Source organism: Physeter macrocephalus, chromosome 16, assembly GCF_002837175.3.
Source record: "Physeter macrocephalus isolate SW-GA chromosome 16, ASM283717v5, whole genome shotgun sequence".
NCBI lineage: Eukaryota > Metazoa > Chordata > Mammalia > Artiodactyla > Physeteridae > Physeter > Physeter macrocephalus.
Genome location: NC_041229.1, coordinates 103372236 through 103387939, shown reverse-complemented (window position 1 = coordinate 103387939; position 15704 = coordinate 103372236). Strand labels below are relative to the sequence as shown.

At 55.8% G+C, this 15704-nt stretch overlaps 1 protein-coding gene across 8 annotated transcripts in view; it reads left to right on the top strand.

The window, feature by feature from the left end:
- The window catches only part of PC (pyruvate carboxylase), a 68156-nt gene that overhangs the window by 28655 nt on the left and 23797 nt on the right, over positions 1-15704 (top strand). For 2 of the 8 annotated variants that reach the window (XM_055091486.1, XM_028501065.2), the window contains exons 1-2: positions 12032-12118; positions 12984-13198. The exons of 4 other annotated variants lie outside the window; for them this stretch is intronic. The gene's annotated coding sequence lies outside the window, so the exon portion shown is untranslated. Of the gene's footprint in view, positions 1-12031; positions 12119-12432; positions 13199-15704 lie in introns of those variants that run through there. 2 more of the 8 variants (XM_028501063.2, XM_055091485.1) reach the window with 2 other exon arrangements.

The window sequence follows — 15704 nt, the reverse complement described above, 5'->3', positions numbered from 1 at the left end:
CTCCCGTGGCGGAGCACAGGCTCCGGACGCGCAGGCCCAGCGGCCATGGCTCACGGGCCCAGCCGCTCCGCGGCATGTGGGATCTTCCCGGACCCGGGCACGAACCCGTGTCCCCTGCATCGGCAGGCGGACTCTCAACCACGGCGCCACCAGGGAAGCCCAGACACTTTGCATTTTAATTGGCTGAATCTGGCAGCCCTTGGCTCAGCGACTTTATCTTGGTTGAGAAGAGAGTCCGGCGCCGGGAGGAGATTGAAGTAATCAGGCTTGCTACTCACATTTCTCTGGCCAGATTGTGCTGAGGGCTACCAATCTCTGATTCATGGTACTTTTTTTGTTTGTTTAATTACTTTTTGGCCGTACCACGCGGCATGTGGGATCCTAGTTCCCTGACCGGGGATCAAACCCACGACCCCTGCAGTGGAAGCACGGAGTCTTAACCACTGCGCCACCAGGGAAGTCCGTCATGGTACATTTTAAAGTAAAACATACTTAATATCTAAATTCCAAACATGTCTAACTTTTGATTTTCTTCTCTAAAGAAAGAATATTAAGACAACCTGTTGTAGGAATGTGCCAAGATTCAGGTAGATCACAGCAGAAATTTAAGAAAGCTCATACAACCAGTCTAATATTTTGCTATTCCAGAAGACTCATTTGACCTAAACCAACTCATTCAGAAAACTGTCTAAAATTTTTTTAAACCCCCTCACAGGGAAACGCCTTTGCCTTTTCTAATCTGTATCTTTTGCTGATCTGACCGGCCAGATATTTTAAAGCTTAGTCTCATCCTGCTTCTTGGAGCGGCTGTGGCTAACCAGGAGTTTGGGTGTGAACAGGAAGCACGGCCGTCTGCAAGTCTGCCTTCTCTGGGCTGCTGCTTCTCTGGCTGTGCCTCTCTGAACGTGATGTCTTGCCCTGTCAGCCCAGGGAGCCGGAGCACAAAAGCCACTGGTCATCTCAATCCTTGGCAGGGGCAGTGCATTGGGTGATGCCTGGGTCCCATCCGGTGCTGGGGTATTTTACACTGGCACTAGAGCTTTGTTCTCAGAGGAGGGAGGCGCTTCATCCAGTACAAGGCCAGTCTTTCACCTGAGCTGAGCTGCTTTCCGGGGGTGCTCCGTCTCTTTGACCCCTAGCAGCCTACCCTCCTGTTTCCAAACAGCATTCGGCTCTATTTTCGGACCTCCTCCTGTGGAAGGTTTAGCTCGCTTTTACCCCCCAGCCCAGACATACCCACTTTCCCTGCTCTCCTCCTTCCCGCATGGTTACGTAACCATTTAAAAGTACATTTTCAGTTTTTACGTTATTAAAATCAAGTAAATAGTCACAGTTGAGAACACCAAGTGTATACATGATAACATTTTCCTGTATAACTTCTCAGTTTCCTGGAGTTACTCTTTACCTCATTCCTTCATCCCCAGATGAACTATAAATTGCCATCTCCTCCCCATTTTTTCAGAGACACCAGGTAATCCAGCCTTTTTGTTTGTTTACTTAGACCCCCGATTGCCCCCTTGGAGCCCCACCTCTGGAAACCTCCTGGCCCGTGCTGTTGTCTGGAGAAGCAGTTCTCACCCTCCACTGAGAATTCCCCGGGCCTCCTCCTGTGCTGGCCCCCAGGCTTCTCGGTCTTGGTTTATTTACTCCCTTGTTTTGTTGGTGCTCATCTCCCAAGAGTTTCCTGGGAAAATGCGCGCGAGGGTGGTAAACCTTCCTAGGCCACGCAGGTCTGAAAATACCTTTGTTTTGTCCTCACACCTGATTGATAGTCTAACCGGGTAGAAAATTCTAGGTTGGAGAGCGTTTCCCTCAGAAGCGACTCAGTGTTTCCGTGGCCTCCTTCTTCTCTTCAAGAGTGTAGTTGGCTGAGTGACGGCCCTCAAAGACGTCTAGGTCCTCATCCCTGGCACCTGTAAGTGTCACATTATCAGGGAAAAGGGTCTTTGCAGATATGACGAAGTGAAGGATCTTGACATGGGGAGGTGACCCTGGATTATCCGGGGGCCCTAAATGCAATCGCAGGTGTCCTCAGAAGGGAGATGCAGGAGGTTAGACACGCACTGCAGTTCTAGAAGGCCAAGTGATGACAGAGGCAGAGACTGGAGTGATGTGGCCATAAGCAGAGGCATTCCGGCAGCACCGGAAGCTGGAGGAGGCAAGGAAAGACACTCCCCTGCAGCCTCCGGAGTGGATGTGACCCTGCCTGCACCTCGATTTGGGCCCAGTGAAACCGATGCTGAACTCTGGCCTCCAGAACTAAAAGAGAATACATTTTGGTCGTTTAAGCCACCCACTCTGTGATACAGGAAGTTAACGGGGTCCCCCGATCTTATTTCCAGGCAGGACTTTGGGCATCATGCTGGGGCTCAAAGGGTCCTCACAGCCACAAATACACGAGGTGCAGGAGGTGATGCTGGATGACTCTCCCCTGCTCCCCCCCGGGGGGCTGGGGGTGGGCTCCCTGGACTCAGCCTCTTATTTTCTTACCTTTTCTCCTATTTGCCATTTGTCAGTCTTTTTGTTATGCTTTCTGGGTGATGTCCTCCACTGTCTTCTAATTCTTCTATTTATTATGTTTAAAAATGTCTGCGATGCCATTTTTAATTCCCTAGAGCTCTTTCTCATTGCCTTTTTAAAATAGCTGCCACCTCGCAATGCGATAGCTTCTCTTACTTCTCTGAGATTAATTATAGTGTTTTTTTCCCTAAGTATCTGCTCTCTCTGTTACTTTCTCCTCAGAGTTCCATGTTTTTATTCCCAATTTGTTTTGGTGAATTGTTTTGGCTCTGTCCTCAAACATCTGGTGATTTTGGCTGTCCCTTCATACTGAAGCCGATTGGAAAGCCTGGGCACGCTGGGGCTTATGGACCAGTTGTCCTCACCTTGAGAGGAGGCTGCAGGCCACCACTTTCTTTGGGTGCCCACTACATGTCTGTAGCCACAGGACGTCCGTCCTGGGCGGGTGGTTTCCTAGAGAGGAGCCCTCAGGGTGCTCCCTAGCCATCAGCCTGGGAACCACTTCGTGGTAGCTGAGGGCTTTGCCATCTCCCCTGCTGTCTGCAGCGCTATCTGGTGCCCTGTCTGCCGCCTCTCCCCTGGCTGGGCCTCGTGGCCACGGTGGAGCCTTTCCAGGAACCCAACCTCTCGTCTTCTGAAAGGTGCCAGTGCCTGGCGGTCAGGAGCGGGGCCCTGGATGCCCATAGCCAGTCCACCTGGCTCTGACACTTCCTTGCAGCGTACTCTTGGGCACATGACTCCATCCGTGCTGCCTGAGCCTCAGTTTCCATGGCTCTAGACCTGGGAACGCAGGTGAACCGTCGCAGGGGTCGCTGCGAGGATTCAGCCAATGACTGCACTGGACTCAGCAGGGCTGAGGCTGTTTGCTGTTCCTGTGGTTCTGCTGGGGTGTGGTGGGGAGATGGGTCTGGGGCTCTCACTCCCTTAGACTGTAACGAGCCTTCAGTTTGCAGCCCCACTGTCCAGCCGACCCACTAAGTTCTGAACTTCCCGGGAGCCTGCAGCTCGAATATGCTCACTGGGTGGATTCCTCTGCGTGCTCTCCATCCCCCAGCCCCAGTCATGGCCACTTGCCCACATGCTGTGAATCGTTCCGTTTTAGGGGCCTCTCTCATCTGCTGCCCTTGGCTTTCCCATTTGTCCTTGGGGGTTTGTGCTCTTTTTAAAAATCCTTTTAAAGGGCTTCCCTGGTGGCGCAGTGGTTGCGCGTCCGCCTGCCGATGCAGGGGAACCGGGTTCGCGCCCCGGTCTGGGAGGATCCCACATGCCGCGGAGCGGCTGGGCCCGTGAGCCACATCACTCCAGTCTCTGCCTCTGTCATCACTTGGCCTTCTAGAACTGCAGTGTGTGTCTAACCTCCTGCATCTCCCTTGGCCGCTGAGCCTGCGCGTCCGGAGCCTGTGCTCCGCAACGGGAGAGGCCACAACAGAGGGAGGCCCGTGTACCACAAAAAAAAAAAAAAAAAGTCCTTTTACCGATGTTTTAGTGGGATTTCAGAAGGGTAGAAATGAACCCCTGTGTTCGATCCATACATTTCACCAGACTAGTTCTTACCGTAAAATGTGAAGCAAATATGTCAACATAGTGACATCAGTTTATTCTGAGTTTCTGGGTCTTATATATATTCCTAGCTGTACTGTCTGTGTTTTTCAAATGTTTCATAAAGAAAAGAAAAAGAAAGAAAGAAAGGGAGGAAGGGCGGGAGGGAGGGAGGGAGGGAGGAAGGGCGGGAGGGAGGGAGGGTCCCTCGATCCTAGTACCCTCTAGGATCGTCTAGGATCCTCAAATGCTCATCCTGCATTTCTCCTCTTCTTACTTGAACATTAAGTTAAGACGTCCTTGTCCAGACATTGGGGAGTTTACAGTAGAGACCTCCTCACCTCCCACTAACTCACTTTTACCTCTACCCGCTCTGAGCCACCGCTGAGGCCACCAGTGAGCCCTCTGCTGCCAAATCCCATGTCTGTTTTTTTCACTCCTTATCAGAGCTCTGCTGCCTTCGACATTGACATTCCTTAGAACCCTGGCCCTCACCATGCGCCCACGGCCCTGGCTGCTCCCCGGGGTCTCTCTGCGCATCCTGGCCGGTGGGTGTTTCTGGCCATCCCATCCATCCCTCCTGCCCTCATGTCCCCAGCAGGACGTGGCTCCCAGACGTCCTTCTCCCGCTCAGAGTTCTCCTTCAACATCAGACTCACGTCCAGCAGCCTGTTTGGACTCCCCAGCTGGATAGCTTCCCGTTAATTCAAGCTCATCAGGGTCAGAATTGAACTTGCCGGCCGCTACCGACATCCGCTCTGTGTTCCTCAACTTGGCCTTGCCACTGTTCACCCCTTCCCTTAAAACAGGAGCCAAGAGCCACCCTTACCTGTGGCCTCTTTACCCCTCGTCGAACAGGTGCTGGAGGAGTACTTCCGGCATGTTTCTTGCCGACATTAGAACATCTTCCTTGTTTTTCTTCCACCTCTAGTCTTTCCTCCTCAAATTCATCTTCCTCAGAACAGCCAGAGTGGTCCCTCTAAATTGCAAATCCCTCCTCCCCTGCCTAGTTTCCTGGGTCACATCCCCTGACATTGAGGGTAAGTGTGCACCCCTTGCTGTGCATGCAGGCTCATGACCTGGAGTCTAGGTGTCTGCGCTTGGTCTCCTGGGCGCCCTCACTCCGTGCCTCTGGTCTCAGTGGACATTTGCCAGGCTGTTTGCTCCTTTGTCTTTGCTCCCGCTGGCCCCACGCCTGAACCACCTCCCTCCTTCCTCCTTGTCCTTTGATTCGTCCCTGCTGTGTTTCTTCAGGAGGTCTTCCTGCTGGCTCTGCCCTCTCTCCATGCAGCCATGTGTTGGCATCGGCACTGTTCACAGGCTCGTTTTTGCTGCCACCCACCCGGCCTTTCCTGGCCCAGAGGGGGTGCTGATCACAGTCCTAAATAGCTCCGTGCTCTGAGGGCCCCCGCTTGGCCCGCTTCAGGATAAGCGGGTGAGAGAGGGGGTGTTTTTATTTTTTATTTTTAAAAACAATTTTTGGCCGTGCTGTGCGGCTTCTGGGATCTTAGTTCCCTGACCAGGGATTGAAGCCGTGCCTCCTGCAGTGGAAGTGTGGAGTCCTAATCACTGGACCACCAGGGAATCCTCAAGGGGGCGTTTTTAACACCCTGTGCTCCCCAGCCCCTGGTTTTAGGGTCTCTGTAGGTTCTGGTCATTTATGGGGAACGTGGGTCTGTTAGCTTCCTAGAGCTGCCATAGCAAAGAACCCAAAACGGGATGGCTTACAGCAGAGCTTTATTGTCTCACAGTCTGGAGATCAGAAGTCCAAAATCAAGGTGTCGGCAGGGCCACGGTCCCTCTGACGGTTCTAGGGGGGGATCCTCCCTTATCTCTTCCAGCTTCCGGTGTTTCCAGCAATCCTTGGCGTTCTCTCCAGGCACATGGCTGTCTTCTCCCTGTGTGTCTCCACATGGTCTTCCATCTGCGTGTGTCTGTCTCTATGTTCAAATTTCATCTTTTTATAAGGACACCAAACATATTGGATTTGGGCCCACCCTAGTGACCTCATTTTCACTGATTACCTCTATAAAGACCTTATTTTGGGGAATTCCCTGGTGGTCTCGTGGTTAGGACTCCGCACTTCCACTGCAGGGGCCATGGGTTCGATCCCTGCTCAGGGAACTAAGATCCTGAATGCTGTGCAGAGTGGCCCAAAAAAAAAGACCTTATTTCCAACTAAAGTCACATTCTGAGGTCTTGGGGGTTGGCACTCCCACGTATCTCTTTGGGGAACAAAATTCAGCCCATACACTGGTATCCACTTTCCTACCGCCTTGAAACTGGGGTGACCTGAGTGAGAGAGTGGGGACGAGGTCCTATGTGACTCGCCAGCTGGGGTGGGTGTGCCACGAAGGTGTCAGGGAGCTTTCTGGACCATCTGCATGCCTGCCGTGTTTTGGTGTCCGTCTCCCTGCAAAGCATCGTCCAGCCATGATTAGAATTGAGTCTTTAGTGCCTGTCACCCCTCTCTCATCGCTGAAATGCTGTCCTGGTTCCCACCCTCAGGCTAGGAGGTATTTTTTGCTGACCTTGCCCCTTTGACCGTCCTTGTCAACACTTTGGGCTCTTATCTGTGTGTAAGGGAGACTCGTGTATCCCTTTAGCTTGTGTGTGCTGCTCCCAGGAGGGGCCATGCCTTATTCATTCTTTGTCTAGCCGCTCCACAGTATTTCTGGGCTCACAGTACTCTGCAGGCTCGTGTAGCCTGGAGCAGTCATTCATTCATTCACTCATTCATTCCCCTGACATTTAATGTCGGTGTCAGGCACTGGGCAGAGTGCTAGGGAGACACTGGGGGACAAAACAGACCGAGAATCCTGTCGCCAAGTCCTCACAGTGTCTGGTGAGACGGGTCAGCAAATCGTTATAACATTAAGTGCTCCTTTTTTTTTTTTAATTTCATTTTTTTAGAATAAATTTATTTATTTTTTATTTATTTATTTTTGGCTGCGTTTGGTCGTTGTTGCAGCATGCGGGCTTCAGTAGTTGCGGCACGGGCTCAGTAGTTGTGGCGCACGGGCTTAGTTGCTCCGCAGCATGTGGGATCTTCCTGGACCAGGGCTCGAACCCGTGTTGTGGCCTCTCCCGTTGCGGAGCACAGGCTCCGGACACGGAGGCTCAGTGGCCATGGCTCACGGGCCTAGCCGCTCTGCGGCATGTAGGATCTTCTCAGACCGGGGCACGAACCCATGTCCCCTGCATCGGCAGGCGGACTCTCAACCACTGCGCCACCAGGGAAGCCCCAGGTGGGCGGGTTCTTAAGCCCTGTGCCACCAGGGGAGCACTAAATGCTCCTTCTTGAGGACACAGACGCAGACACGACCTCACCGAGAACCCCCACAAGCAGGAGGACAGGGGGTGTGGCAGGGACAGTGACAGAGCTGCGCTGAAGACAGATGGCCGCCCGAGGAAGGGTGTCTGAGCTGGCTGGGGTGGTGGAGGAGTCCAGGAAGGCCTTCCTGAGTGGGACCTAAAGTATGTGGAGAAATTCGCACGAGTGGCCTTCCCGCTGTGAGCCTGGCCCGACGTTCAGGTCCCCAGGCAGGCATGCACAGGTTGGCAGTAGCACTCCTTTTGCACCAGGGGGCAGTGTTTGCCCTGAAAGTCTCCCTGCCCTCTAACGAGGCTGGGACAGGGCAGCCGCTGCTGTGCCCGCCGGGCCCCCTCCTCACCCTGTACTTCCTGCCACTCCCTTGCGGGCCTTGATCAGTCCTCATGCGCCTCTCTCTCTGAGCCTCCTCTGTTTCCCAGTCCACAAATCCCCTCGGCCCATGCAGGGCCCGTTGTCCCGGGTGCCTCTGTTCATTCACCCCTCTCCCCTTTGCCTGCCGCCTAAAGCGAGGGTTGCCAGGGGCGATGCGGAGCCCCGCCGCTCAGGGTGGGAGGCGGGCTGTGCTGCCCCAGGCCCCGCGCTGTTTCCGCTCCAAGTCTCTTCCTGCCTTTGATGTTGTCACGCCCCTTTCTTCTTCATCTGTCACCTTCGTTGTTTCTCGTGTCCTCCCTTCAGCTCCCCCTACTCAGAAATCTCAGCCTTGGTCTGTCCTCTCTTGGGCGCTTTGATATCAGCCGCTGCAGCCCTGAAAGTCAGGCGGAGTCTTTCCCTTTCATCTGTCCCCGTTGGCCTCCAGCCCCGGGCCACCATCTGACACGTTTAGGACAGCACGGAGCTGCCTGGAAGAAAGGCTCCCTGAGAGCAGCCCCATCCATCAGAGGCTCGCTTCTGCCACAGTGTGGAGTCCTCCACCAAGAACTCCTTCTTTCTGGTTCTGACCTGCTTTTGCTTGCAGCCAGCCGCTGAGGCCGGCTGGGGGCAGGGGATAAAGCCTGGCAGGGGTGCTAGTGCTGGGGGTGGGTAGTAGGAAGTAATTGTGTAGGAGCCTCACTAGTTAATTTGGAGATTCCTGGGGCCCTGTTTCTGACCCGCTCTCCATTCTTCTCACCCCGTCTGACTGCTTCAACACACGTCTGAGATGGATGTGCTCAGGGACTTGGGGACTGGGGGCGGGCAGTTCAGTCTGTGGGCTTCTAAAACTTAACACATCAGCCAGCCACCCCCAAAGCAGGGCCATGGCTTTACTTTCCTCTGTGCCTCCTGCCCACGTTGCCCTCTGAGTCTGCAGGAGCTGCTGTGTGAAGAACAGGGATATTTAGGGTGGAAGCAATACAGATCCTCAAAGGAACATTCCAGGGCCCGATGCTTGGCTACAACAGCTATTCATGTGGCCGCCTACCCTGATCCCAGCAAGGCTGCTCTGGCTGAGAGCACGTCCACCCTGAGCCCAGTGGCTTTATTGTCTGGACCAAAATTTGGATGGTGATGGCTTGACAGTGGAATTTTGTGCTGCTCTTGGTTGCAAGAGGCAGCCTGGGAAGTGTAGTTTAGGTCTGAAGTAATGGGACCTCTAGTGACATTTTTTTTTTTTTTTTTTGCGGTACGTGGGCCTCTCACTGTTGTGGCCTCTCCCGTTGTGGAGCACAGGCTCCGGATGCGCAGGCTCAGCGGCCATGGCTCACGGGCCCAGCCGCTCCACGGCACGTGGGATCTTCCCGGACCGGGGCACGAACCCGTGTCCCCTGCATCGGCAGGCGGATTCTCAACCACTGCGCCACCAGGGAAGCCCTCTAGTGACATTTTGATTTATTGGATGAATTGAAACTGCCCTAGCTCCTCTGGGACACATGATTGCTGGCACTGTTAGCCTGCTCGCTCCCTGGTGAGAAGTGCAGAGCCCCACTGGTGGCCCTGCCGAAGTTCAGGCAGTAACACATTTCTATCAGGAGTGGGGTTTTGGCTTTTTGTTTCCAAGTGCCTGTCACGCTGTGCTTCTGATGAAAGCCGTAACTTATTCCTTTAGTTAGGTGAGGACACCCTAATGGGTCAGCGCTCTTGCTCTGGAAGGAGACATACAAAGTGGGCTCGGAACTGCCCCTGCTGGCTGACCTTGAGTGTGACTTAATCCCACTATGCCTGGTTCCTTCTGTCAAAGGGAGTGATAAGCAGCTGTGAGGCTGACCTGAATTAGTACGTGGGGAGCCCAGTGCCTGGGAACGAGTAGAGACTCTGCTAGGTGTGCTGGTCCCCGCTGTGTCCCCACCTGCTGGCACCAGCCTGGCACGGAGGTGGAGCTTGGTGAGTGTTGGATGTTGTAGAAGCCGCGGGGGCAGGTCAGGTCACCGGGCCTGGCAGACGGTGTCACTACCTCCCCCTGCCTCGTGCCCCAGGTTGTCGTCAGCACCCTCGTGACTGAATCGTCACCACTCCCTTCTGGAAGGAGAGAACACTGAGCTTCTCCATTCAGTGCTGGGGGGAGGATTGAAGCTGGAAGGGAAGTCGAGACTGGCTGCGGGGTCACCCTGAGAGGCAGCAGGGGAGAAACAGGTGCTCCCGACACTCCCCGCCTCCCTGTGCCTCGTTCTTGCTGGCGTTGTTTACACGTCCCAAGTGAGAGTCAAAGCCGTCTTCCTCCCCGTCTCTAATGCACAACCCGGGGCCAAGGAAAGGGATCTGTCAGCTGGCATTTGCAAAAATAGCAAACGGGCCTCTGTGGGCCTGTCGGCTCTCTGGAGCGGAAACCGGGTAAAGGATCTTTGGGCGGTGGCGGTTGCTTTTCCCTTGCTCATCACTCCCCCATCTCTGAGGTCAGAAAAGGAGATTTTTGCTCACGTGTGCCACTGGCACTGAGCAAGGCAAAGTGGCGTCCCCGAGGCAGGTGACCGGAGGCTGGCTGTGCCCTGGCTCCTCCAAGGGGCCTCTCCCCCCGGGGGAACCCAGCCAGTGGGAGAGTCCCGTCCGTCCGCAGAGCAGCCGCCCTCGCTGAAGGCTTGTGGCTCCCCTGGGCAAGGTCAGCTGATGCAACAGAACACGAGGGCTTCCCAGGGCGTCGGGTTTGATTAACGAAGGCCTCGGCGTTTTTAAGGAAGATTTTCAGCCAAACTGCCAATGACCTTGAGGACTTCTGGGTTCCCATCCCGCAACCAAAAGCTCAAAGGCAAGGCACAGTGTGGCACCCATGGTGGGAGCCTGGGCCTTGCCCACACCGCCCTCCTGTGACCGGTGCCGTCACCTGTGCTCTGCCCTGCAGTGAGGGGACGAGGGTGCTACCTGCAACGGTGCTTGCGGGAAGGCCAGTGCTCTGCGAAAGTGGCGCTGTGAGGAGGGGCTGGCACTCAGGTCACTGCTAGATGCCAGAGTTTGGTCTCAGGACGGGGGTCCCGTTGAATGCCAGAGGCAGCCGCTCTAGGAGGGCTGCAGAAAGGAGTTCAGTCTCCTGAGGCCTGGCCACGCTCTCACCTCAGGCGCTGGGCTTCCGCTGCCGGCCCTTACCGGGTGCCTGGCCGCCTGCCTCCGCCACCCCGAGAGGGAATCCGTGCACTCAGCTCCTCCTTTGGCCCACCCCGGACCCTCAGACTCGACACAGCCAGAGTGAATGCATCACACGCTCGACCCACGAAGGGCCTGCTTCCTGGAAGGGAGCCCTCTGTGAGGTGGCCCACCTCTGTCCTGCAGGTTTTCTCCCAGCTGAAGTTGATTCTGGAAAGGCCTTAGGAGGCACCAGGCAGCCGAACCCCCTGGGTTTCAGGTCTGGGAAGGGAGTGGGACTTGACAAGGGAAAAGGCTGGATGCTGGGTTAACCAAGTTCTGAGGTGTCCTGGGAACACAGCAGGATTTTTATTCACCTTTGTGTCCTCAGGACCCAAGCGTGGCTTTGCGGGGTCGGGGTGGGGGTCGTTTGTGACTAAGCCAGGAACTGAGCTACAGGGCTGTGTCTAGGCTCTGAGGGGCAGTGTGACCCGCGCCCTCGGGCATCCACGAGGGCCCCGTCTGACCAGCCTCCCCAGACCCCACTCTGCCTGTTGGCTGACGTTTCTGTGCCTTTCACCTGCAGGGGCAGCAGGAAGTCCTCTGTCCCGCTCCCGGCTGGTGTCCTGCCTCAGGACACCTCCTTCGGGCTTCCCTGGTGGCGCAGTGGTTAAGAATCGCCTGCCAATGCAGGGGACACGGGTTCAAGCCCTGGTCCGGGAAGATCCCACATGCCGCGGAACAACTAAGCGCGTGTGCCACAACTGCTGACCCTGTGCTCTAGAGCCCGCGAGCCACAACTACTGAGCCCGTGTGCCGCAACTACTGAAGCCCACACTCCTAGAGCCCGTGCTCCGCAACAAGAGAAACCACCACAGTGAGGAGCCCACGCACCGCAACAAAGAGTAGCCCCCACTCGCCGCAACTAGAGAAAGCCCGTGCGCAGCAAGGAAGACCCAACGCAGCCTAATTAATTAATTAATTTTTTAAAAAAGAACACCTCCTTCATGCTCTTTCCCCGTCCCTGGGGATCGGGGAGCAGGCTTTGGGCTGTGAAGCTCCTGCTGCCTGCGTGACCCAGCCTCCCTGCCTCCCCTGCTCCGGGGCGCCCCTTCCCCCAGTTTCAGCCTTGGCAGCCGCCCCTGCCTCCAGCGGTCTGGGGCGGGAGAACTTTGTACCCTGGGCCAGTGGCTCAGGCCGAGCGGATGGCGTGGCCTCCCTGGGCAGAAGCAGCCCTGGGTGCCTGGCTGGCGCAGGGTGAGTGCCCCGGGGCTCCCTTGTCGGGTGCGGGTCTTCCCGCCCGAGAACGCAGTCAGCTCTCCGTGGGTGCACGTGCCGGCCCTCGTCCAGCGAGAGCCACTGGGCGGGTGGCCGCATCGCTGGTTTGGGTGGGAATGAGAGCCCTGCGGGTGTGGGCACCAGAGCCGGGGGTTCCTTCTCGTGCCCCGCACTCATCAGGGAGGAAAGGCCAGTGGGAAGATGGCGATGGCAGCCACGTTCATCGCCCAGGCATGGCGCTCGGGGCCCCTGCTCAGTGATCCACAGGACGACCTGCCGAGGTTGGGGTGGTGTTAGCCACTTCTACAGAGGAGGGAATGAGGCCTCAGGTGCCCAGAGCCAGGCCTGCTGACTCCAGGTTCACACTGGGCTGCCAGCCGGTGGGTGTGGCCGCCCTCTGCCCACTTTCCCCACTGCTCTGACTTCAGCGAAGGACTGTGACCTTCTATAAACATCTGCCTGCTCACTCCCGCACCCCAGGGTCTGCTCAGGTCTCAAGTCCAGGCCGATGTTTGCTTCCGTCTGCACAGGACGGGGCTCCGGGGCATTCAGACCCCGCCCCACCAACCTCCGCCACCCAGCGCCCAGACCCTGGTTTCTTAGTTTGTAAAGTGGGACGCCGGGGAAGCCCTTGCTGTCTAGAGCGTGTGTGAGGGTCAAATGCAGAAATGGGTGTGGGTCTCTAAGGCCGGATAATTCAGAGTCGCTTGTGTGCTGACTGAGCTAGGGAGGCACTTGGCACCCAGCCTGGGGGCATAACCTCCAGGGATCTCTTTCTTTATCTGGAAAAGGGATTGGGGCATGTGTGGTTGGGGAGAGGACAGAAACGTCTGTTTATCCACAGGACAATGCATAGTGCCTAAGGCGTCCTCAGGAGTAAACCCACCCAAGTGGGAGAAAAGAGCGTGCCTCCCTGGAAATAGTTAAAACGTCCCTGGAGGATGGAGAATCTCCATGTCAGTGGTACCAGCTGTAAGGCTGCTCACCTGTAGATGAGTGAGGAAGACCCGGCCTGCAGCCCTGAGCAGAGCAGCATCTGGTGCCCAGGACGAGGGCGAGGTTTGCATCCCACACCTGCTGCGTGCATCGACCCCCCCAGGGCCTGCCTGCTTCCGGCCGCTCCGCTGGGAAAGTGCTTCCCTCCTAGTGGGTGGGTGTCTGAATCCGGAAGCCGGTGCAGAGGATTAGGTGCTGCCAGTAGACCTGTGAGGGGGAGATAACAGGATAGCATCGGAAGTTCACTGGCTTTCAGAAAGGTGTGGGAGTCAAATGTTTCCACTCTGAGGCCCAGCTGGCAACTCTGGCACCGACCGTAAGCGGGTCCCGGGGCTCCTCCGTCGGCGTCAGCTGGAGCATGGCTTATTTCCTTCAGACCCACGGACAGGCTGCCAAAGCAGTACGGGGAATTCTCTCACACCCCTTACCCCAACTCCCCAAATACTGTTGACCACCTTCGCTTCATCATCCTCATGTTTTTCCCTGAACCATTTGAGTGTAAGTTGCAGATATGATGCCCTTAAACTCCTACACACGTACGTGTTTTTTCCCTAAGAATGAGGATATTCTCTAAAGTAACCACAGTACAACAATTAACATTGACACAATACTCGTTTCTAACGTACAGACCTTATTTAAATTTTGTCAGTTGTCCCCCTAATGTCCTTTACTGCAGCTGAAATCCAAGATCCAATCCAGCAGCACGTGTGCATTTCACTGTTATGGCTCCTTAGTCTCCTTTAACCTGGAAGTTCTTTAGTCTTTTTCCCTCATGACCTTTGACACGTGTGAAGAGTACAGGCCAGTGGTTTGGTGGAACGTCCCTCAGTCTGGGTTTGCCTTGTGTTGCCTCCCGATTAGACTCAGGCTGGGCATCTGTGGCGGGAACACCCGCAGCTCCTTCTTGGCCGCCCGTCAGGAGGCACGTGACGGCCATTTCCTGCTGGTGATGTTTAACCTGCATGGCGCACACTGGGGTGTCTGCCAGGTTCGTCCACTTTGTATGAATAAGTAAGGACTGTGGGCTCCTTTTTAGAAGATGAGCCAGAGCCCAGCGAGGCTGCTGCCCCACCCCTGACATTCGCACTGCTGGGTGGGACCCCAGGCGCCCACCTCCCGCCCTCGCCTCTGCCCCTGTTGGCTCTCAACTCCCGAGAGCTTCTGCCCCGGCCCCACGGCGCTTCCTGGCTTTCCTCCCTCAGCCTCCTTCGCTGGCTCTTCCTCCTCATCCAGACTCAACGTTGGTGCACCCGCCACTCCTCTCTTGACTCTTCTGTCCCCAGCAGATCTACCCCAGGCCCAGGGCTTCCAACCCCACCCTTTTGCTGAGGCACCCAGGCTTCCGGCCTGGCTCTGACCTCTTTGGCAGCCCGTCCCCACCCCCAGTCTGGTCTCTCCTGAGGTGGGGGAGGCACTTCCACTCGCCCATCCTGGGCTTTTTCCTCCCCCTCATCTTCCACAGTGGGTCTCAGTGAATCTAGCCTGTTGTACCCCAGATACCTCCCCACCCCCTCTGTCCCCCCCAGGCAGAGGTGCTGTCTCTGTCTCAGCCCCTGCACAGCCCCACACGTGCACCCTCTTTCCGTCCTCGCTGCTCCCAACCCAGGCATCTTTTCCAAACACGCAGCAGGTCGTGCCCTCCACCACCGTGTTGGGTGAGAGGTGGACGCACCCAGAGGCCTCGGCAGCCTGGCCCGTCCCACGTTCAGCCGTGGGGTCCCTGCCCCCAGCTCTCAGACCGGATCTTTCTTGGACACGCCCAGCTCCTTCTTCCCTCGGGTCCTTGGCCGTGGCTGTTACTGTGCTTGGGGTGCGTTCCCTGCAGATCAGATCTGTGTGTGGCTGCGGCTTCCTCCATTTAGGTCCCCAGGTCTGTGCCCTCCTCGGAGAGGCCCACTTAATATCCAGCCCCCCACTCGGTAATTCACAAAATGTTACCTGTTTTCTTGCCCTTGGGGCACTAGTCACGATCTGAAAGGACCTTATTTCTGTCTGTTTTTTTCCTTTTCTCTTCTCCTTTCCTGGGTCTACCTCCTGTGAGAGCCGAGGCCTTCCTGCCTTGTTCTCGCCGCCCTCTCCTGGTGCTGTGCCTGGCGGGGTTGATGCTCTGCGGGCCGCCCTCTCTCCCCTGGTCTGAGGGCCGCCCTCTCTCCTCTGGTCTGAGGGCCGCCCTCTCTCCCCTGGTCTGAGGGCTGCCCTCTTCTCTCTTCTCTTTATTTCCTATTTCTTTTCTTCTCTTGTCTTTCTATTTGGTCTTTATTTCCCCTTATCCGTCTTGTTGGCCATAATACGATGCTGAGGTTTTTATATATAAAAATATATATATTTTTATGCTCCTTAAAACAAAATGGTTGAGTCAAGCATTGAAACTTTACTAAGAAATAGTTCACGTGGTTAGCTGGATAAAGGCACCGGAGCAGGGGTAAAGGACCGAATGCCAGTTTGGGCTCCGCTGTAACAGCTGTGTCAGTTTGAACACACTTTTTTTTTTTTTTTTTTTTTTTTTTTTTTGCGGTACGCGGGCCTCTCCCCGCTGTGGCCTCTCCCGTTGCGGGGCACAGGCTCCGGG